This window comes from Mauremys reevesii, linkage group 1, assembly GCF_016161935.1.
Source record: "Mauremys reevesii isolate NIE-2019 linkage group 1, ASM1616193v1, whole genome shotgun sequence".
Taxonomy (NCBI): Eukaryota; Metazoa; Chordata; order Testudines; family Geoemydidae; genus Mauremys; species Mauremys reevesii.
The window spans coordinates 301,377,036-301,398,996 of NC_052623.1; the positions used below are offsets into that span (position 1 = coordinate 301,377,036).

The following is a 21,961-nucleotide window of genomic DNA, read 5'->3' on the forward strand; positions in this document are numbered from 1 at the left end:
TCTTTGGGAGAAATTCCCCCGCTCTTTGCAGAGAGCCAACATGCGGTCTATATATCACTTAAGGTCTAGCCTTTGAGCTGGTCCTCTGCACAGAAGATTTCATCCTCTCTGTATAGTGCTATGTACTCCTATGGCACTGCATATGTTACATATTCATAATATTGTTAAAGGTTCCAATTTTAAAAATATATTTAAATTGGTTTACCCATCAGTAGTCATTTTCTCCTTCATTCTTATACATATAACACCAACATTAGGAGGGTGTGAACTGTTACTCAAATTCTCTTTTTTCCAGCTAGCCTAAGAGAGAGAGTTTAATAATTACCTTATATCAACAATTAAGATATACAGTATATTGTTTGCCTTTGATAACTTTAACTACTGTATGAACAGTGTCATTATATTATATGCTCAAACTTTTAAATAAGGTAACTCCCTATTTCTTTTTGTGTTAGAAATGTATAACAGCCAAAGTTTTGTAAATTAGCAAAACAGACAAACCCTTGACCACAGACATGACATCTATTAAAATTCAGCTCCATCGTAAAAGTTTGAATCTATGAAGGTGGAAGTTGAATTTAGATTTTCAGCAATGTGTTCCTCACACCCTGCTTTTATCCATCTAATTAATTAATTAATACAGCATCCATCCCTGGATGCATTGTACTATGTCCCAGATAATCTTCTACACAATTAATCAAAAACTGGACACTATGCCAGGCGGAAAAAACCCAACCTTTCCTAAGAACCTGTGTATAAAAATATAATGATAATAAAATAAAATTAATGATGTCTAGTTTTATTACATCAGACTTGCACTAGCAAACTAAAATTAACAATGTGGATGCTCTGGTTCAGGCTGAAGCTTAGCCTTTAAAGCACACTCAACACTCTAGGCTTCAGTGCACTAGTTCAAACCCTTCTAGCACTAGCTTGAACTCTGTCTACATAGCCTGTGAGGTGTTACCTGGAGATTTCAGAATCCCCAACAGGGGCAACTTAACTTTTCACTCCAGGCGGTGTAAGGAATAAATCAATAGGAACACAGCACTTCCGTCTGATAAGATTTATGCAAGTAAGCATGCTCTATATAAAACTGAAGTTTATTAGATTCAAGCACACACAAACATAAGCAATAGGTTTGGAACATCCCAGATATTTTCCTAACATCTGGAATGGTATTGAGTAATTAATATTAGGTTTGCAGTGGCCAGTTGCTCACCCACCGGGGAGAAAGGGTGTCAGGAAAAACGTCTCTCAAGATGGCTTCAGAAGACTGCTCCAAAGTATACTCTATTAGCTAATCTTTTATAACAAAACACATAGGTCATAATGACCCCTACTGTACCATCACTTTTCTAACTTTCAATAAACTTAATACCAGAGGCATCTAGACTCAAGGTTTTCTAACCACCAAGGATTTTAATCTCAATTGTTGACTTGTTTGTCCCCTCCTCCCATTCTGATTAGCAGAGACTGTAGCTAGTTTTGACCTTGCTTATAAGCCTGTCTCCAAATTAACCCTTAACTATGTGGTGTTCTATTTCATTAATTCAGGGTGGCTGAATGCACATAATATGGTTGCAATTAACTTAATCACATTATGGGGTATACACACCCCTCAAATCCAGGGTAACAGGAGGCTCACTCTCTGCTGCAATGTAGATGAATCCTATTATGCCAAGTGTTCCTTAACTAATTAACTGCTGCCCAGCCACGTAGGTAATTAACAACTCACAGGTGGGTCTCAGTTGGCTCATTTTCCTTAGCGTGTCACAGGTAGGCTGGGTGCCTGACAGCACAGCTGACAGATCTGCTCTGAAAGTGATTCCTTGGGCTGCATCTCCCTCAAGTCTGTTACTAGCCTATCCACTACCCTCATGCAGATTCTCAGACACCCTGAAGGCCCTACATGGGATCCAGAATGGCCCTACATGGAAGTCAGTAGGGGAGAGGTGTGCTCTGCAGGCAGGTGACCCTCTTCCACAGACAGTATGGGGGAGATCCTCCTGCATCCGTTGGGGCATACTACAGTTTTTATTGAGTCTTTATTCAGATAAACTGGAGTTATGGAAATTTGTATGGACCTCAGGATTTGGATCAATATGTCAAAGGTTGCAAAATATTGCTGTTCATTACAGGGGCATAATAAACAATTGATGGTGCATAAAAAGGAATGAAATTCATCTCACTTGCTCTCTGCTGTGTAGGCCGTAGCACTAGGAGCAGTAACACTCAACAGTGCCTTTTTGTCTCACTACTGTAAGCAGCCATGACTTTGAAAACACACCCAAAGCAGATCTGCATCTAATGTGTGCAATCACTTTTAATGCAGAGCTACAATTTCTTTCAAGATGGTGAGTGTGTAAGATGCGAGACTACAGTGCTTGATCCTGCAAAGTGCTGAGCACTCTGATCCTGATTCAAATACAGCAAAATACATAAGCACATGTGACTTAATGTGGCTACTAATGCACTTAAAGTTAAGCACATGATCAAGTGCTCTAATGGATCCAAGCCAGTTGTTCAGCACCTTGCAGTATCTGAGCTCTAAGACCTTGAATATAAAGGACCAATTTGGGCAACTTCTCTACTGCATGGGATTTTTTATTCGTGACAAGTTAACTTGCATAGTTCTGGGGGGTTTTTTGTTTTGTTTTTTTACTCTTTACTAAACTATTCCAATGTTCTATATTTTAGCCTCTCTGAAAGGTTTGCAAATTATGACCATCTCTAAGTACAATGGATGTCAGTATTTCTCTAGAGACACCAAATATCTTCCCTTTTTTTGTAAAAAAAAAAAAAAGCCTGGGACCAGACAATAAGGGACTAATCCAAAACCCATTGAAATTTTTCCATTAAGTTCAATGCTCTGTGGATTGGGCCTTAAATGCTGTTCACTGATCTACAATTTGAATATGGATAAGGATAGCTCTTATCTATGTTTTTAGCAGTTCTTTATTTTTCCATCCCATAACCTATTATAAAGTTAATCAAAGATGGGGCAAAAGATTAACCAGTTTAACATGTTTTCCCTATTGGTTCTGAATGTTATTGTATCTTCAAATGCTGTTTTCTTACTCTGTATAGGTGACCCTATTGTGTAGTGTAGAACATAGTTACCAGCCAATTTAGACAGAACAGCAGATGGCATACAGCTCAGCTTTGGGAATGATTACCCCATTCTTCAATCTTGTGCCTTTTCAACAGGCAGGAATGGAGTTGATATTATTCTAGGCTAATCCTATTACTCCTTGGTAGATTGACTCAAGATCTAGGGTCATGTTTTTATTTTAAAATGACTTTTAGTACTACTTTAAGGACAACTGAATTACCTGTTTTACTAACAGGGATGACACCACAGCTAAAATGATCCGTGCTGGACTACAGTTTTGAATGTCACCTAGAAGCTGAAAACTGCATTTAGGACTTCACTTTTGGCTATTTTTTTTTCATGTTAAGTACAGCAATATCCTAAGTCTACATTTCACAATAGCTTCAATTTGTTGGAAGAGAGAATATGAAAATCAAGCATCACTAACATTTGAAAATGGAATCTAATGGAAATCAAATCATCCCACAAAATCCATTTGGTGCTTATTTATAGAGCTGGCCTTGAGCTTATTGATACTTATGAACAAAGGATTTTTTCACTTGTCTCAAATGGATACTGAATGGGTATTTGCCAGCCCACCCACACATCCATAGTTCCAATTGTATTTTGAATATGCTAGATAAGGGACTCATAATTTGTAACATTCCTTCCCCCTCTTTCTCCACCATGAAAAATCTATTTAGTACTTAGGAAAAACAGGATTACTATTCACTTTCTTGCTTGCCTGCCTCTGGCTTGGCAAGTTGGTACAAAAACCTGCCAAGTGTGACTGACTTGCCAGGCTCTTGGGGCATTTGCATTCACTCAATTTAAGCTGGCATTTATTTTATCAAACAATGAAACAGCTGACCAGTTGGCTTGCAGTCCAAGAACCCACCCTCCTACTTCTTTGGTAAGAGATAATTCACCCCATTGAAATCTACATTGTTTGATTCTGTAACCTTTGAATATGGGGCTAGTTTTGAATCATGCTTTTTAAATCACTGGCATTAGTGTAAGGATTAAATATAAAAGGTGTGCCAGAGTGACTGAAAAGAGACATACAGTCCCCTCCACTGAATTGTTATATCAACACATGTGCCAAATAATCTCATTTGGAGTTGAAAAGCTACAGAAATCTGCTTTCTTGTCTTTTCTCAGTAAGTCCATATTGGCTTTGTTTTTATTCTCTTTATTTAAAAAGCAAACTTTACAAATGTGTGTCTGTACACTTGTAATACAGAATGGAACAATAGACATTGACATCGACTGCTTCTATTTTTGTATTTTTCTATCTTCTTCTAAGAATCCATGAATAATATGAGTAACAGAAATAATTGGTTCATCCTTACCTGCATTAAAGGAGAATACTTCTTTAGTTCCTTCATAAATCTATGAGCACATCTTTCCTCAGGCCAGATTCTTTTCCACCTGGCACTCAAAATATTCTGAAAATATAATTCTGGAATGTATTAATAATTATGATTAATTTATTTGTATAACAACAGTGCCCAGATTTTACTTAGCGCTATATATATACACATAATCCCTGTCCTGAAGAGCTTCCAATCTAAATAGACAAGACAGAGACAGGGAGTAGTATTCAGATTGGGAACTGAGGTAGAGATACTGGGGTCTTAATCATGCAACGTTCCTGTCAAGGGGAACTTTGCCATTAACTTCAATGAGTACTCAAGCCTAAAGTGATATGTTAAGGTCACAAACAAAAGTCAAACAGGGAACTGAGCTCAGCTTTCCTGAGTTCCAGTCCAGTGTCTTAACCATTTTTCTTTTCATAAGACAATTTTTAACCATACATTATGTAAGTACTAACGTGTTCACCATAGTCTTTGTCTTTTTCCATCTACGTAGCAAAACATAGTTATTACTACTGTTCCCCCTCAGACGGAAACTCTGATTGCTGCCATCTAGTTGGGATTGTATACCCAGATTTAGTTTCAAATAATGGTTTTCACTGGGATTAAAATGCTTTTATATTTTTTGCCATGTTGATGTGGAACTTGTATGTGATTTTTCATACTCATTATTTTTCAACATGACTAGCCAGATCAATGATACACGGGGAATGCTTTTAACTCTTAGCATGAATGTTCCCAAAGTCCTACTTCCGGGGAAGAAACACACGAACATGTAAACCTCCCCCATCCAGGCCCCGAATGGGAGGTTGGTGGCGTAATTTTTGTCCATACATTTTAGCTGGTTAGCTAGAGCTTAGATAGTGCTTGAAAATGACTTTAATTGTTATATCTGTTAAGTTGCTCGCCATTGGGTTATGGCTTGTGTTGTCCCATACCTTTTCTTGGTCCTCATTATACTTTTGTTCCTTGCATTAAAATTGCCGAATTCATTCCAGAACTCTGTCCTTTGTAAATAAGTAATGCTATATTTTCCCCTCATCAGTATTTGAATGTCAACACATTTTCCATGAATCCTTGCCTTTGCACAGTGGACTTTCACCTTTTAGAATTATACTGTCAATTCAGAATTAGAGAACTTCTTCAGTGCTGTGGCAGGCTAGCCGATTCAAGATGTCCGATGGAAAATTATAGCCATTCATCAATTTAAGGCTAGGGAGTCATCTTTTATTATAAAACCTTCAGCTTCTGGATGATTGTAAACCACAGCAGACAGAATTACTCCCATAGTATTCCTAAGGGGCTTCTTACTTCTCAGGAAAGAAAAACAGATATACTAAAATTGTCTTTATTTTTTTAACCACCATCTTCCAGTAGGCTCTAAATAGCCTAGCATGTCAAACATATCCCAAATTAGAGTTTGCACTTGTTCAGTGCCAGTTGTAACTTCTGAGGAATTTTGGCTCACCAAAAACTGTCAAGATTGAGGCTGAATTCTCTCTATTGATTGCTTTGGACTGGGCTAGGAGGAAGTGGTTGACTGTAGCTGATACTAGTAGGAGGATGAGTAAACAGGAAACAAGTTTTTGTCAGAGCAATTTGGCTCACTGCAGGGCAACAAAAGAGGTTTGATATGAGGCAGCTGCAATAAACCTTCTAGCCTACGCTGGTCATTTAGATATCACTTTATAAAATGCAGTCTTTAAAAATGATCAAACATCAAGTGACTTAGAAATCTAGCCCCAAAGAATACTCCTAGGAACATGAGAGTGGCTATACTGGGTCAGACCAATGGTCTATCTAGCCCATTATCTTGTGTTCCAATGGTGGCTGGTGCCAGATGCTTCAGAGGGAATGAATAGAACAAAGTGATTATCAAGTGATTGATTCCCTATCCTTCAGCCCCAGATTCTGGCAGTTGAAGGTTTAGGCTGAATCCCTCACCATCTTAGGCCTGGTCCACACTAGGACTTTAATTCGAATTTAGCAGCGTTAATTCAAATTAACCGTGCACCCGTCCACACCAGGAAGCCATTTAATTTGACATAGAGGGCTCTTTAGTTCGAATTTGGTACTCCTCCCCGACGAGGGGAGTAGCGCTAAATTCGACATGGCCATGTCGAATTAGGCTAGGTGTGGATGCAAATCGACCTTAATAGCTCCAGGAGCTATCCCACAGTGCACCACTCTGTTGACGCTCTGGACAGCAGTCTGAGCTTGGATGCTCTGACCAGCCACACAGGAAAAGCCCCGTGGAAATTTGAATTCCTTTTCCTGTCTGGACAGTTTCAATCTCATTTCCTGTGTGGACATCATGGCGAGCTCAGCAGCACTGGCAGCAATGCAGAGCTCTCCAGCAGAGGTGTCCATGCAATCTCAGACTAGAAAAAGGGCCCCAGCATGGACTGACCAGGAAGTCTTGGATCTGATCGCTGTGTGGGGCGAGGAGTCTGTGCTTTCGGAGCTGCGGTCCAACAAACAGAATGCAAAGACCTACGAGAAGGTCTCCAAAGCCATGGCACTCAGAGGATACAGCCAGGATACAACGCAGTGCCGCGTGAAAGTCAAGGAGCTGAGACAAGGCTACCAAAAACTCAGAGCGGCAAACGGACGCTCCGGAGCCCAGCCCCAGACATGCTGGTTCTACGAGGCACTGCATGCCATTCTCGGTGGGTCTGCCACCACTGCCCCACCAGTGTGCGTGGACTCTGAGGATGGGATACTGTCGACGGAGATGTTCCTCGGAGATGTTCGCGGACGGGGAAGATGAGGAGGACGAGGCAGTCGATAGCCCTTACAACGCTGATTTCCCCGACAGCCAGGATCTCTTCATCACCCTCACTGAGATCCCCTACCAACCCTCCCCAGCCGTTACCCCGGACCCTGAATCAGGGGAAGGATCAGTTGGTAAGTGCTTTAAACATGCAAACATTTTTTCTAACAGAACAGGAATATTAACTATGCAAAAAGAAGGTCAATATATATGGGGATGGAAAAGAAATCCTCTTGGGAGATTTCCAGAAAGCTCTCCTGCAGTAATCAAAGCCTGCAGGTTCCTGGGGAGAGCTGCCTTATTGGGTGCTCCGTGGTAGCACACTTTTCCGTGCCAGGCTATCATCAGGTACTCCGGGAGCATTGCCTCCACGAGCATGGCGGCATAGGCCCCTGGTTTGTGCTGGCTTTCACGCAGCATGCGCTCTCTATCTGCCTCAGTGACCCTCCTCAGGGTGATCTCGCTCAGAGACTCCTGCATTTAATTACAGTAATTTGTGTACTATTAGTATTGGGAGTGCTTCACTGTTCCTTTGCATAACAATGAGCGTCACTTTACAGCCACGTGTGGAGGCTGCAGAGTGGAATTATACAGGGATCTTTCACAGGGAACAGAAGTGAGGGGGTGCAACAGGGGCAGAGGATTTCAGGATTGCCTGTAGCAAGAGGACAGTGGTATACATTGACTTTTAAGCAGCCAAAAGTTTTTGGCTTACCATGCCTGGCTGCTCTACGGATTCTGCTGTCCCACCCCGCTTGTCTGGTCTGCAGTGCAATCCCCCAGGCAATGAAAGCGAATTCCGAAAATTCGAACTTTCCCTGAGTGAGTGCTGTGCATGGTCTTGTTCACAGAGACTGACTAGACTGTTTCCTCTTTGCGGAAATGTATCTTTATAAGGAAGTCAATCCCTTTTTCCCATCACACAGCTGCACCTGTATCCCGACCTGCTCCAGCATGCCCCTCAGAGAGGCTGGCGCAGATTAGGCGGCGCAAGAAAAAGACACGGGACGAGATGTTCACAGAACTTATGGGCTGCTCCCGAGCCGAGGCGGCCCAGCAGAGCCAGTGGAGGGAGAACCTCTCCCAGCAGCAGCGCTCACACAGCGAACGGGAGGACAGATGGCATCTGGAGGACCAGCAGGCGACTCAAACGCTGCTTGGACTAATGAGGGAGCAAACGGACACGCTCAGGCACCTTGTGGATGTTCTGCAGGACCGCAGGCAGGAGGACAGAGCCTCCCTGCAGTGTATCTGCAACCGCCCTCCCCCGCCACAAAGTCCCATACCCCCTTCACCCAAAATAACAAGAAGGAGGTGCGCCAGGGGCCGTGAAAACTGTCACTCCACCCCAGCAGAGTGCTCAAGTACCAAAAAGCTCTCATTCGCTAAATTTTGAGAAGTCCTTCCCTTCCTGGATCACCCAAGCCCAAATCCCAATTTCGTTCCCTCACTGTGTAGTTGATTATTAAAAATAGTTTCCTGTTCATTACTGTTTCCGTCATGTTTCTTTACAGAAGACTTTGTGTGAAGGGGGGGAGGGGTTTGGTAATTGCATGGGATGGTCACCATTACCTGGATACATACACGGGGGCAGGATCTACAGCAGGTCACACACACATAGTGCAGTCACTAGGCACCCTTGTCAGTCTGGGAGGTGTTTTTCATGTTCTGTGCATAGGCGGAAGGTGCCCTGCTCCAGCTATATTTAGAGCTGGGTCTCTCCCCCGTTCCTGCCTGGATCGGGCCCTGGCCCCCACGGGTCTCCCCCCCGCCCCGCCGCGCTCTGTACCTGCCTGACAGTAGAGCGGCTCCCCGCAGAAATGCTGTCTGGTGCCCCAGGGTCCTAGCGCCTGCCACACAAAAAATGGCAAGGCAGGCTGCCCTTACTCTGCCCTTCCACCATAGCCCTGAGCCTCTCCAATGCGCCAAACCCTCAGCCCCAGCCAGAGCCCGCATCCCCCTACACCTCCTCCCCCTTCCCACACACCCGTCACCCCTTCCTACGCCCCCACCCCCAGCCCAGAGCCTGCACCCCTCATCACTTCCTTCACGCCCACCTGTAAACGTCCTGCCCCCAGTCCTCCTCCGCCACAAGGCCACATAGCCCCTGCACACAGAGTCCCGAAAAGGAGGGATGGCAGTCTCCATTGAAACAACCAGTCCGGCAGTGCAGACTGCTCTAGGGGCAGGAGCCTGTCATTCCTCAAGTGTAGAAGCGGTCTGTACATCACTGCACACCCTACCCACCACAGTCTGCGTCCCTGTTTCAACCCTTTAACGCAAATTCATTAGTAAAGAAAACGTTGCTAATTAAAAATATTCCATTAACTTTATTTTTAAACGTGTATTGGAAGGGGGGAAACGTGGTGAACGGGGTATGTCACCGCAGAAGAAAGTCAACAGTAACTGAAGCAGGGGCAGGTTCAGCTTCTCTGTAAAGAAACTGAACAGTCACAGGTTACCCCGCTCCCTGGGGAACCTAGCTTTCAAAGCTTCCCGGATGCACAGCGCTTCCCGCTGGGCTCTTCTAATTGCACGGGTGTCTGGCTGAGCGTAATCAGTAGCCAGGCGATTTGCCTCAACCTCCCATCCCGCCATAAAGGTCTCCCCCTTGCTCTCACAGAGATTGTGGAGCACACAGCAAGCAGCAATAACAATGGGGATATTGCTTTCGCTGAGATCCGAGCGAGTCAGTAAGCTTCGCCATCTCCCTTTGAGACGTCCGAAAGCACACTCCACCACCATTCTGCACTTGCTCAGCCGGTAGTTGAAGAGCTCCTTGTCACTGTCCAAGGCGCCTGTGAGCCAGGGCATTAGCGGGTAGGCTGGGTCCCCGAGGATCACTATAGGCATCTCCACATCCCCAACACTTATTTTGTGGTCCGGGAAGAAACTACCTTCCTGCAGGCATCTAAAGAGACCAGAGTTCCTGAAAACACGCGCGTCATGAACCTTGCCCGGCCACCCGACGTTGATGTTAGTAAAACGTCCCCTATGGTCCACCACTGCTTGCAGCACCATTGAAAAGTAGCCCTTTCGGTTAATATACTGGCTGGCCTGGTGGGCCGGTCCCAGGATAAGGATGTGAGTCCCATCTATAGCCCCACCGCAGTTTGGGAATCCCATCGCGGCGAAGCCATCTATGATGACCTGGACGTTTCCCAGGTTCACTACCTTTGAGAGCAGTAGCTCAACGATTGCATTGGCTACTTGCATCACAGCAACCCCCACGGTAGATTTGCCAACGCCAAAGTGGTTTGCTACTGACCGGTAGCTGTCTGGCGTGGCAAGTTTCCAGAGGGCTATGGCCACTCGCTTCTGCACAGTCAGGGCTGCTCGCATCCGGGTGTCCTTGCGCTTCAGGGCAGGGGACAGCAAGTCACACAGGTCAAGGAATGTCCCCTTACACATCCTGAAGTTTCGCAGCCACTGTGATTCATCCCAGACCTGCAGCACTATGCGGTCCCACCAGTCCGTGCTTGTTTCCCGGGCCCAGAATCGCCATCCCATAGCATGAACATGACCCATTGCCACCATGATCTCCATGGCGCGGTGTACCGTGCTTTCTGAGAGGTCTGTGCCACTCTGAGACTTCATGTCCTCACCGCGCTGCCGGAGCCTCCTCGCCCGATTTCTCAGCATCTGACTTTTGAAGAGGTGGACGATAAGGTGCGAGGAGTTGACAACGGCCATAAGTGCAGCGATGATTGCAGCGGGCTCCATGATCGCAGTGGAGTGCTGTGGCGTCCGCACTGTCACTAACAGGAAAAGTGCGCGAACTGATTTCCCGCTGGCGGGAGTGACGGTTGAATGCTGACAGTTACCCAAGACCACCCTCGACACAGTTTTCCCCCCAGCATGCATTGGGGGGAAATCCCAGAATTCCAATGGGCAGCGGGGAGTGCGGGAACTGTGGGATAGCTTCCCACAGTGCACTGCTTCCAAAGTCGACGCTGGCCCCGTTAGTGTGGAATCACAAAGTCGAATTAGTGTCCTTAGTGTGGATACACAAATTCGACTTCGTAAGGTCGATGCCACAAATTCGAATTAAGTTGAATCGAACTACTCTTGTAGTGTAGACATACCCTTAGCTAATAGTCTTTGGTGGATCTATCCTCCATGAACTTATCTCCTTCTTTTTTGAATCTAGTTATACTTTTGGCCTTCACAACATCCCCTGGCAGTGAGTTCCACAGGTTTACTGTGCACCCCACCCATATAAAAACATATATATAAACCTTCAGTGATATTCAGCCATGTGAGAATGACACTAGAGCACAAATGTACAGTACAGTAGCTGCTTTGATTAAAGTAAAACGGTCAGTTGTCAGCTGCCCAATTTTGTTGCATTCTTTAGGATCACACCAATCATTTCCAACATGCTGATTCAGTGTCCACATCTCAAAATATAATGGCCTTACCTTTCTCTTCTTTGACCTTTCCAAAATAGTGTACTTTTAAAAATTGAAATAAAGCTGCATGATGACTGGTATGATGGTTTTAATGAAAGAAAAGACAAAAAGTATATTTTCCCTTCACTGAAGAAAGGGTTAAAGCAAAATAGGATCATTACTGGGAATAAAACTTTTTTCTCAAAGAAACTAAGAGGATGTTATCATGAACTGCATTATGGATATGAGAACAAAAGTGTTGTATTTTATACGTGTTCCATATACCCAGTATAAAAGCCTATGTGGTGCCCTATATTCACAGAAGTACTGTTTATATATCAACATCTTTTCAGAATCCTGACAGGTCAGTAAAGGACTAATTCATTTCAAATTATTTTTTTTATCCCAGATGAAAGCTACATGGAATTTAATACATTAGAGTATTACCGGGGTGTTGTAATTATTCCCAAACTATGCATTGCAAACCATGGAAATTGAGAGTTACGATTAAATTTATAAGAAATCCAGATACATTCAGATATGGAAATACACATTCAAGGCATGCAAACAGCTGAAACTCTGTCCTCTAATGACACTATGCAATGGTCATACAATTGTGATTAATTCATTTTTGTATTTGTGCTCTCAGATTTGTTTAAACTGATCTTTAAAAACGTATCTTTGACTTTTTTTCTCTGTTTTTTTCCTCATGGACTTACTACAGGATAGATTTAAAGTTGTCTAGTTGCCCTACCTCTGAATTTTAAATCCATTTTAATATCATGAAGCATGGAGTGCATTCACCAAATAATGCTGATGAACAATTTTCAGATTACAGGTTGTTCACTTTACATATACATTATTTGTGTGGTGTGACTGGATACCTAAACCCTATGCTATTGTTTCTGATCTCTGATTGGGTGCAAACTTTTAAAATAGAAAAATAGTGAATAATGAAATCTTGGATTTGCATTTATTTTCATTTTCTCTATCCTCTATCCCAACCATGACCCTCCCAGTCTTGCCTTCTCTTTCTCATCCACAGCCCATTGAAGTCAGTGGGGAACCCTTCAATTCACTTCAATGGGCTGTGGATTAGGCAATTTATCCATGTTGCATTTGGACCCTCTGATCTCTCAGTTCACTAACTTCCTGAAACTCTTTCTTACTTTTCATCTCCTTAGCTATGTGTCTTCCCTTGACTCCCCAACATTCAAGACTGATGAGACGGGGCTGTGTTGGTGGCAGGGTTCCCTGTCACCATCTCAGTGGGGATCTGGCCAAAACATGCTGAGCTAGCCTCCAGTTGTCCAACCAACTCCTTGGTTTACTTCCTACCTGCATCTCTGCATCTCATGGTTTCCTAGTTCCCTTGGTGCCTTCTCTGTCAGTTGCGTCCAGCACCTGAGGATTGAGGGGTGCTGTCAGCTGGCTGACCTCCACCTTCTGAAGTGCCCACAGCCCTTCAGGAGAGGCCAGCAGCACAACTCCTTCCCCTATGGCGGTCCACCCAGAATGAGCCAGGCTACTCCCTCTTATAGTGGTGTTGCACTTTGAGCATGCCCAGTAGGTCTGTGGGGGCATGGGTTCCTCAGCCCACAGTGAGGGGTTAACCCCACAGTCCCAGTGCAGGGCATGCATGCCCCATCACAACCCCCCCTTTAAGAGGGTGTCCGGTGGTGGCCCCTCTTCCTCATCTTCCCCTGTTATGCGGGAAAAGAAGTCTGTGTTTGTGTGGGCTTTACCGGGTCACTGGGTGACTGGAAAGTCATGTGGCTGAAGTGAAAGGTACCACCTCACGACTCTGGCATTGGTTTCCTTCATACTGTTAAGCCATCGAAGTGGCAAGTGGTGAGGGACCAACTGGAAGAGGTTCCCCAGCAAGTAGTACCTTAGGGCTTCGATCGCCCACTTCACTGCCAGGGCCTCCTTCTCTATTGTCGAATACTTCTTATCTTGGGGGAACAACTTCCTACTCAAATAGAGGACTGGATGCTCTTCTCCCTTGTCCTCCTCAGACAACATCATTCCCAATCTTACTTCTGAGACATCAGTCTATAATATGAAAGGCCTGTCGAAATTTGGGTGAAATAGGACTGGCTCCCTACTTAGTCAGTCCTCCAATTCCTGGAAGGCCTCCTCGCATTCGGCTGACCACTGTACGTTGCAGGGCTGTGAACTCTTCGTTAGGTCCAACAAACTGTTGCGAATGAGTGTTGTGAAGCTCAGCAAAAAGTGGTGGTAGAATACCTGCCTTTTTGTTGTAGGTGTTGGGCAGTCCCGTAACGCTTGTACCTTGTCCACCAGGGGACATAAAGTCCCTTGGTCCACCATATACCCCAGATATGTTACCTCTCGCTGCCCGAGGTGGCACTTGGCTGGGTTGGTGGTGAGTCCGGCTTCTACTAGGGCTTGCAAACCTCTGCAAAGTGCTGAAGATATCCTTCCCATGTGGGGCTGTACACCACTATGTCATCTATAAAGGCCACTGCATACCGGTGGTGAAGTTGTAACAGTCTGTCCATCAGTCGTTGGAACATGGCCGCGGCCCTGTGCAGGCCAAAAGGCATGGTGATGAAGTGGTACAGCCCGAATGGGATAAGGAAGGCCGTCTTCTCACAGGGTGTGGGCATCAGAGGTATTTGCCAGTACCCCTTAGTAAGGTCTAATGTTGAGATAAACGTGGCATTACTCAGCAGTTCCAGTAGTTCATCCACTCTGAGTATTGGGTATGCTTCGAACCAGGATATTGTACTGACCTTCTGGAAGTCTATGCAGATTCGTAGGGTCCCATCAGATTTTGGGACTAGTACGATAGGGCTAATTACTGCATGATTCCTCCATGACCCCCATGTCCAGCATCATCTGGAGCTCTCTCTGGACCTACTCCCCACATCTTCTTCGGCACCAGCCAATGGTTATCCCGGACCTTCTGGTCGTGGAGGGTGGCGATGTGGTGACTCACCAGCTCAGTCTGCCCTGGTGGCAAAGGCTCCAACTACCTGCTGCAACTCCTCCCATTGCCTCATGCCCAGTCCTACTCCAATCGCAATGGGCATGGGGTCCATGAGTTCACCTGCCAGTGGGCCAAGTTCCAGTTCTGGAGGTGATCAGTAAACCCTCCTCGGTCTTCCATTCCTTTAGGAGGTTAACTTCTTTCCATCTGCCTGGCAGCTGCACTTCATAGTCTACGGGCCCCACCTGCCTAACCACCTCAAATGGCCCTTGCCACTTGGCCAGCAGTTTGGACTCTATAGAGGGTAGTAGTAACAGGACACTATCTCCCGGTTCAAAAGTGCGCAGTCACGTCCCCCCATTGTAGTGATGCTCCTTGGTTTGCTGTGCCCATAGGAGGTTTTCTCTTGCAAATGCTCTGAGCTTCTGGAGCTGATCTTGGAGTTGCAGTATGTAGGGGACTGAGCCCAAGGCCCATGACTCCTCCCAGGTCTTCTTCCCTGTGGTTGTTGCCCGTACAGCAGTTCGAAGGGTGAGAAGCCCATAGAGGCCTGGGGAACCTCCCGCACCACGAACAGCAGGGCTGGCAACAATTTGTCCCAGTGGTGTGCGTCATCCTCTACAAACTTTCTAAGCATGGACTTCAGCGTCCCGTTGAATCTTTCCACAAGGCCATCTATCTGTGGGTGATATACAGAAGTGTTTAGCACTCAGATATCCAGCAATCGACATAGCTCTGCCATCAGTTTAGACGAGACATTGATCCCCTGATCAATTAGTATCTCCCTGGGTATTCTCACCGGGAAGAAGATTTTCAGGAGCTCAGCTGCTATATCAGTGGTGTGGTGTTCTGTAGTGGGACTGCCTCAGGGTATTGGGTCATGTAATCCACCACCACTAGTATGTATTGGCAGCCAGATCTGCTTTTTTCCAGGGGCCCTACCAGGTCCAGACCAGTTCTCTCAAATGGCACCCCAACTACGGGAAGGGCGACCAGTTTGGTACTCAGTTTGGGACAGCTCATTGAGATTCTGTGAATGCAGGGCCAGAAAAATCTATGGGCCACTCATTGTAGGGTCTTCTCCCTCTCCAAGTGCCAGTCCAGGGCACCAAGTGCACCACTCATAACAGGCCCCTCCGGTACTTATGGGGACTAGTAGTTCCCATAATTTCTCCTGGATCTGGGTTTCACAGACCATCTGGTATAGATGGTCTTCATGGCCCTCAAACTGTGGTCCCTGTGGAGTCTGTTTCTCGGTGGCCCTGTCCACATCAGGGCTTGTCACCTGCTCCCAGGCCCTACTAAGTGTTTGATACTCCCATTGTTCCCTCATAAAGTACCCCCCGGTGTCTAGCCAATCAGGGTTGTTCCCTCCTGTCGGCTCTGACTCGGAGGTGGTTGTGGGAGCAGAACTAGTTGTTGGAGCAGAATCTCCTTCCAGGTGCCCTGACCTCCTTTGGGCCATGAGCCCCCTCTTCATCTGACATGCCCTGTCTTCCTCAGGTGCCCGGTGACTCCAGTCCTGGACAATCCTGTGGAATCCTCCCCAGTCTTGCCCCAAGATCACCGGGTAGGCTAACCTCTGGTCCAAACCAACCTGGAACACCGCCTCCTGGTGTCCATCCGACAGCCATACCCAAGCAGCAGTGTACAAGCGTGTATCCCCATGGACACATTGCACGAGGATGGGATCCCCTGCAGGATTGGGGATGTCTACCAGATCGGCTTGCACCAGCATCTGACTACATCCCAAGTCAACTAGGGCAGTCTCTGGGGTTCCCTCTACTCACAGTGTGATCAGGAGTTTGGTGGGGCCTCTCCGGCAATCCCGGGATCCCACAGCTAACATTTGGCCGCAGTTGCAATCCATAAAAGGACAGTGATGATGGAAATGCCCTACTTGGCCACACTCGTAGCACTTCCCCCATCCCACCTTGGGCGGGGCTTGTATGCCTGGGCCCGCTGTATGCCCATGACCGAGGGGCGGGTCAGTCTGTTGTTTTCTGGTGGGCGCCCACCCAGCTGTCATCGGACGGGGTTGGGGGCTTACACCCCTTGGCTCATGCAGGCTCCGGATGTTGGCCTGAGTCCCTGGGGATCTCAGACCTTTTATCTCGCACCTCCAACCCTTCAGAAGACAGGTAGTCATCCATCAGGGTGTTGACCTCCGAGAGCGAGGTTGAGCGATGACATTTCACCCACTCCCTCCCTCTGGAGGGGATGAATTGCTCCAGCACTACCACTTCAGCCACCTGAGCCCCCGTATGCTTCTCTGGCTCCAGCCAGTGCCAGCAGTAGTTCCGTAGCTTCTGGGCCATGGCCCTGGGGTGAGCTGCCGGTGGGTATCTGCCTGACTCCCCTCTGCAGTTTCTTTTCAAAAGGCCACTTAACTGGATGAAGAAGAGACTCCCAGAGAGGCTTCTCTCCCTTGCACATTTTCATGTCAATGAGGTACCGAGGGAAGGAGTTGCCCCATTTTTACCCCCTTCTCCCTCCCCTTCTGGCAGCCAGTGCAGCAGTGCCTGCTTAAACTGCTTTCTGCTGCTGTAAAATTTGACCTTTGATCTTCAGGTGTTTCCATCCCCCATTAAGATGTACAGCTTTAAATTTTTCTCAGCAAAAAGCCTGTTTAGGCTGCTAAAACCTATTGTTGTGTTGAGAGAATTCTAGACTGCATGTAAAAGGTTTTTGTTTCTTTTGCCTTGATAGAGTAAGCTGTGCAAAGGCAAAATGTTCTGGTTTTCTTTTGTGTGAGGTTTTTGGCACATGTCTCACTCACAGTGCTAGTCAATAATCAGTCTCCTGTAATGTCACACAAAATACTAGAAGAAAGAATTGGAGCAATAAAAAAGTCCCCTGAAGCCTCCAGTGGGGCTTTGAAATATAAACAGCAGCTCAGAGGCTCTCTTATACTTCTATTCAACTTGTCTGTGTTACTTCGTATTTATAAACTGTGCAATCCAGTAGTTTAGGTGAAATAAAAAGGCTTTCCATTTTTATTTTTGGCTTCAAAATAAATTCATTCACTTAACCACAGATATTCTCCTCAAACTCCATATGGATTTGTGTGTTGAAGCTGGATATCATTTCACAAAGACATACCAACAGTTTCATAACAAGTAGTACAGTAGGACACTTGAATATTGAATTAAGAAGCAGGGATGTATTTTTAATGTGACATGAGATTTCATTGGTGCCTAATTAGATGAATAATGCACATAACTGCTCTTATTTCTCATTAATGAAATGATTAGGTAGAAAGACATTTAAGTTCAGCTTTTGGTAAAGAAATAATTCCTTCCACTACTGAAATGCAGCTACCTCTGGGGAGCAACATATCAACTGCATAATGGCAAATAGAACAGTTTAGGGTAGGAAATGAAGAAAAACACCACACACATAAATAAAACTACACAGGAAACATACATAGTCAAAATGTAATTTTCTTCACTGGAGTTAATTAGAGCTGGACATGAAATACTTTTTGCCATCCCATGAAAATTTTGGAGATATCAGAAAATGTTTCCATTGGAATGAAAAGTTGAAATCTCAAAGAAAAAATAATAAAAATAAAATTGGGAACTAAAAATCCAAAAAAATCAGTTCGGGTCAATCAACATTTTTCAATAATTTTGAAAATGTTCATTTATACTTAGCTTAATTATTACTATTTTAATTGGTTTACATTTCTAAACACAAATTCATTTACAACAGGAAAACAGTGAATTCTTGTGTTGCATCACAGACGGACCTGGACAAAGCTTAACAGTCAATTTGATTGGAAGCAGAGTCATTTATTTTTCTCCAGCATACATCTTTATACTTTTGAAGCAGGCAAGCAAGCAATTGCTAATTGGTTAACAAAATACACACAAGCACTGCTATAACTTCATAGGGTAACATTATCCTAGACAGCTTCTAATTTATTATCCTATATTGCCTGCAAAGAAAAGTTAGCCAAGGCCAACTTTTCATAACAAAACTCACAGCCTAATTAACCCAACCTGAAAACCTAAACATCTCAGGCTTTCCACACTATCACCTAAAAACCTAAACATTTTAGCTTCCCACACTACCAGCTGCCAAGCTAGCAAAATATTTCCAACATTCTTGTTTTGAAAATGTTAAAACAGCATATTTCAACTTTTAAAAAAGATTTTTGCAAAAATATTTCAAGTTGAGAAATTTATCAAAACTGACTTTCCAAAAAAACTTTCAATGAACTGACATTTTTTGATGAAGAAATGTCTCATCAAAAAATTCCCAACCATCTCTAGACCTAATATCCTTGTTCTTGGAAACAGTGGAATAAGACTTTTAATTATCACAGATGGACATGCCTGTGTTTTGTGTGTCATCCTAAAAATAGTAATGTCCAAGAGAGCCATGGTCTCCAAGTACCATGCTGGGGAGTTGGGTCAGTGAAAGAGTATCTCCTACTGCTGATTCACCAACACAGTGTTAAAGCTGATACAAACTCCCAATTTCTGTTCCACAAGAAATGTCAACATTTTGAAGAGTTTTCATTGCAAAACCTAGAAACACTAAAAATTTCCCATTGAAAATAAATTCACAATTTTTTGTTTTGGAAAAATATAACTATTTTGGTTCAATTTTGTTGGGGAAAAAATGGAGCAGTTGGATACCCCCAACTGCTGGAGGACTCCCTGAGCCGATCCTAGGGAGTCAGGGGCACTTTGGGGAGTCCACCAGAATGGGGGGGAAGCCTGGAGAGTTTCCAGAAATCAGGGGAGTCCCCTGATATAGACAGTGAGCATATAAATCCTGAGACCTCCAGCTCCAGCCAATGCTTCCAGGGCTTCAAGAGCTACCAGGATCTCTGCTGGAGTGCGGGGAGCTTAAAAATCCAGACAGCCACATCTCAAGCTGGGGCTTGCAAGACTTCCAGGCTCTCTGCCATGAACTGAGAGCCTAAACCCTGAGAGCCCCTGCTAGAGATAAGCCTTTCACGTTCCTGGCTTGCAGCGGGGACTCTGAAAGCCCTGGGTTCCCAACTGCAGGAGTCTGCCTGGCAGAGGTGCCTTGGAGCCACAGACCATAGAAATCTTGCGGTCCCTAGTGGCCTGCCTGTGGAGCTGTCAGAAAACCACAGAAGTCTACCTGTGTGTCTGCGACAATTAATTGAAACCAAAACATCTCTGCAAAACATTCTGGTTTTGACAATCAGCATTTTCTGATGAAAAAATATTTTATTGGAAAATTCCTGAGCAGCATTATACGTTGTCTCCTCCTGGAAGATTTGCCAACCAACTGAGCCAATTATGCTTCACAAGTGGGATCTGATAAGTGCACATCTGAGATATTATGTTAATTCCAAGGCACACAAGCATTATAGCAAAGTTGTAGGATAAGGGGATCTTTTGATGATGAGATTTAAAAACAGAGGGTGGATGGAAAAGTGTCTGGGGGTTTCCTCATGTAATGAAAGAAATCACTATAGTCATTTACACATTGCTCTTGTCAAGGTACCTAGTAAGAAAAGTATCAAACAGATTTCCATTTGAATTTGTCTCTAATCTGATGCAATCCAGGCACACGATTTTCAAGATATACTTGGTTTGATAAAAAGTAAGCAAGCGAACAGGCGAGAGAGCAAGAGCTCAACAGCAAGAGTTTAGTCAACCAATGAAAACTAGATAAGGTGAGTTACATTGATATTGATGATTCATACTTAACCTTAGTGGTTTGTTTGCTTGCCATATGCCAGCAGGACTAACCCAAGGGTGCCAAAAATTACCATTGATCAATAGTTTGAAATTGCAGCACTTGAACTTTCACCTTTAATTCTGCTGTGTTGTAGTATGTGTTCAAACATCAGCCTTTTAGAATTATTCGTTCTGGCTGTAGATCAACATTGCACTGGCAGTTGCTGAATGTTAAACATACATTTTCAACCACTGAATAACAATACCAATTTCTATATAGTAATATAGAGAATCTGAGATATATTTGGGCTAAGTAAAACCCGGCTGAACAGATTTGGCAGTCTCTGGACATGTAGTTCAAACTGTGCTAGAAATGTAATATTGCAAAGCTCCTTTTAAAATGGATGCGGCTATGTTTACAGGATGCAGAGTTGGAGCTCTTTATATGACCTGATGCAGAGTTAGCTGAATTCAGTGGAAAAACTCCCATTGACTTCAGTGGTCATTGGAACAGGCAAATAATCCTCTGAAATTGGAGCACAGTTTTGAAGAGCCCTTAAATCTTCACCCTCTAAATTTGTGCCTGCAATTTTGATGTGTATGATGTGCAATACTTTGCACATGCAAAACCCTACCTGGAGTAGAAACAAGATAAATATCCAACTATACACATTGCACATCCAAATACAGGATTTGATTTTCTGAAGGCACAAAGTGGGACTATTACATGTTTGAACAAATAGAACATCACTTGTTAAAGATACTGTTAAAAGAGGTCAAATTTTTTTTGGATGAAGTATAACCCTCTCCATTCCTTCTCATATTCATATGATTTTTTCTGGCTGGAAAAACTTCTATTCGGTGTGAACAAAGTAATTGCATGCAGCAGCCATGATTCATCCTGGCCTATCATGCATGTCTTCGGCAGGGCTGCCCAGAGGGGGGGCAATTGGGGCAATTTGCCCCAGGTCCCGGGCTCCGCAGGTGCCCCAACGAGAATGGCTGAGGCTCCTTCCACGGCTCCAGCCCGACCCAGTCTCTGCACCTATCCCGGAGCCTCAGCGATTCCAGCAGCGTCACTTGACAGCGGTGCAGTGTGGCTCCGGCGGGGCCCCTGAGCTCCTCCCCGCTCCGAGCCGCATAATAAGGGGGCGGGGCTGCGAGCTCCAGCGGGGCCTGAGCTCTCTCCGCTCGTCCTGGAGCTTGCAGCCCCGCCCTCTTACCACGCGGCACGGAGCAAGGCGGAGCTCGCAGCCCCGCACCCTTGTCACGTGGCAATGAGCAGGGAGGAGCTCAGGCCCTGCTGGAGCTCGCAGCCCCACCCCCTTACCACACGGCTCTGAGCGGGGCGGAGCTCAGGGGCCCCGCCGCAGCCACGCTGCCTCTGTTGAGGAAAGGTGCTGGATGGGCTGAGGCTCCGGCTGAGGGGGGAGCTGGGAGTAAGGGGCCGGGGTCGGGGTGGGGGTTTGCTAAGGGGCAGGCAGTCCCAGGGACAGTCAGGCCACAGGGAGAGGGCAGAGGTTGGAGGGGCAGTCAGGGGACAGGGAATGGGGGGGTTGGATTGTGGGCATTCCGAGGGTCTGTCAGGACTCAGTGGGAGGGTGGATAGGGGTTGGGGCAGTCAGGGGACAGGGAGCAGGGGTGGGGTCCCAGGTGGTGGGGTATTTGGGGGACGGTGAGGGGACAAGGAGCAGGATGGGTTGCG

The 21,961-nt window shown here is 45.4% G+C and overlaps 1 long non-coding RNA gene across 1 annotated transcript; it reads right to left on the reverse strand.

Moving 5' to 3' along the window:
- Positions 1-200: 200 nt before the first annotated feature.
- LOC120389234 lies at positions 201-15,839 on the reverse strand. The gene is made up of 4 exons (XR_005590834.1): positions 15,390-15,839; positions 12,973-15,269; positions 4,447-4,556; positions 201-300 (listed from the first exon to the last, which is right to left on the reverse strand). It is a non-coding gene; the product is annotated as an uncharacterized LOC120389234 (long non-coding RNA).
- Positions 15,840-21,961: the final 6,122 nt, after the last annotated feature.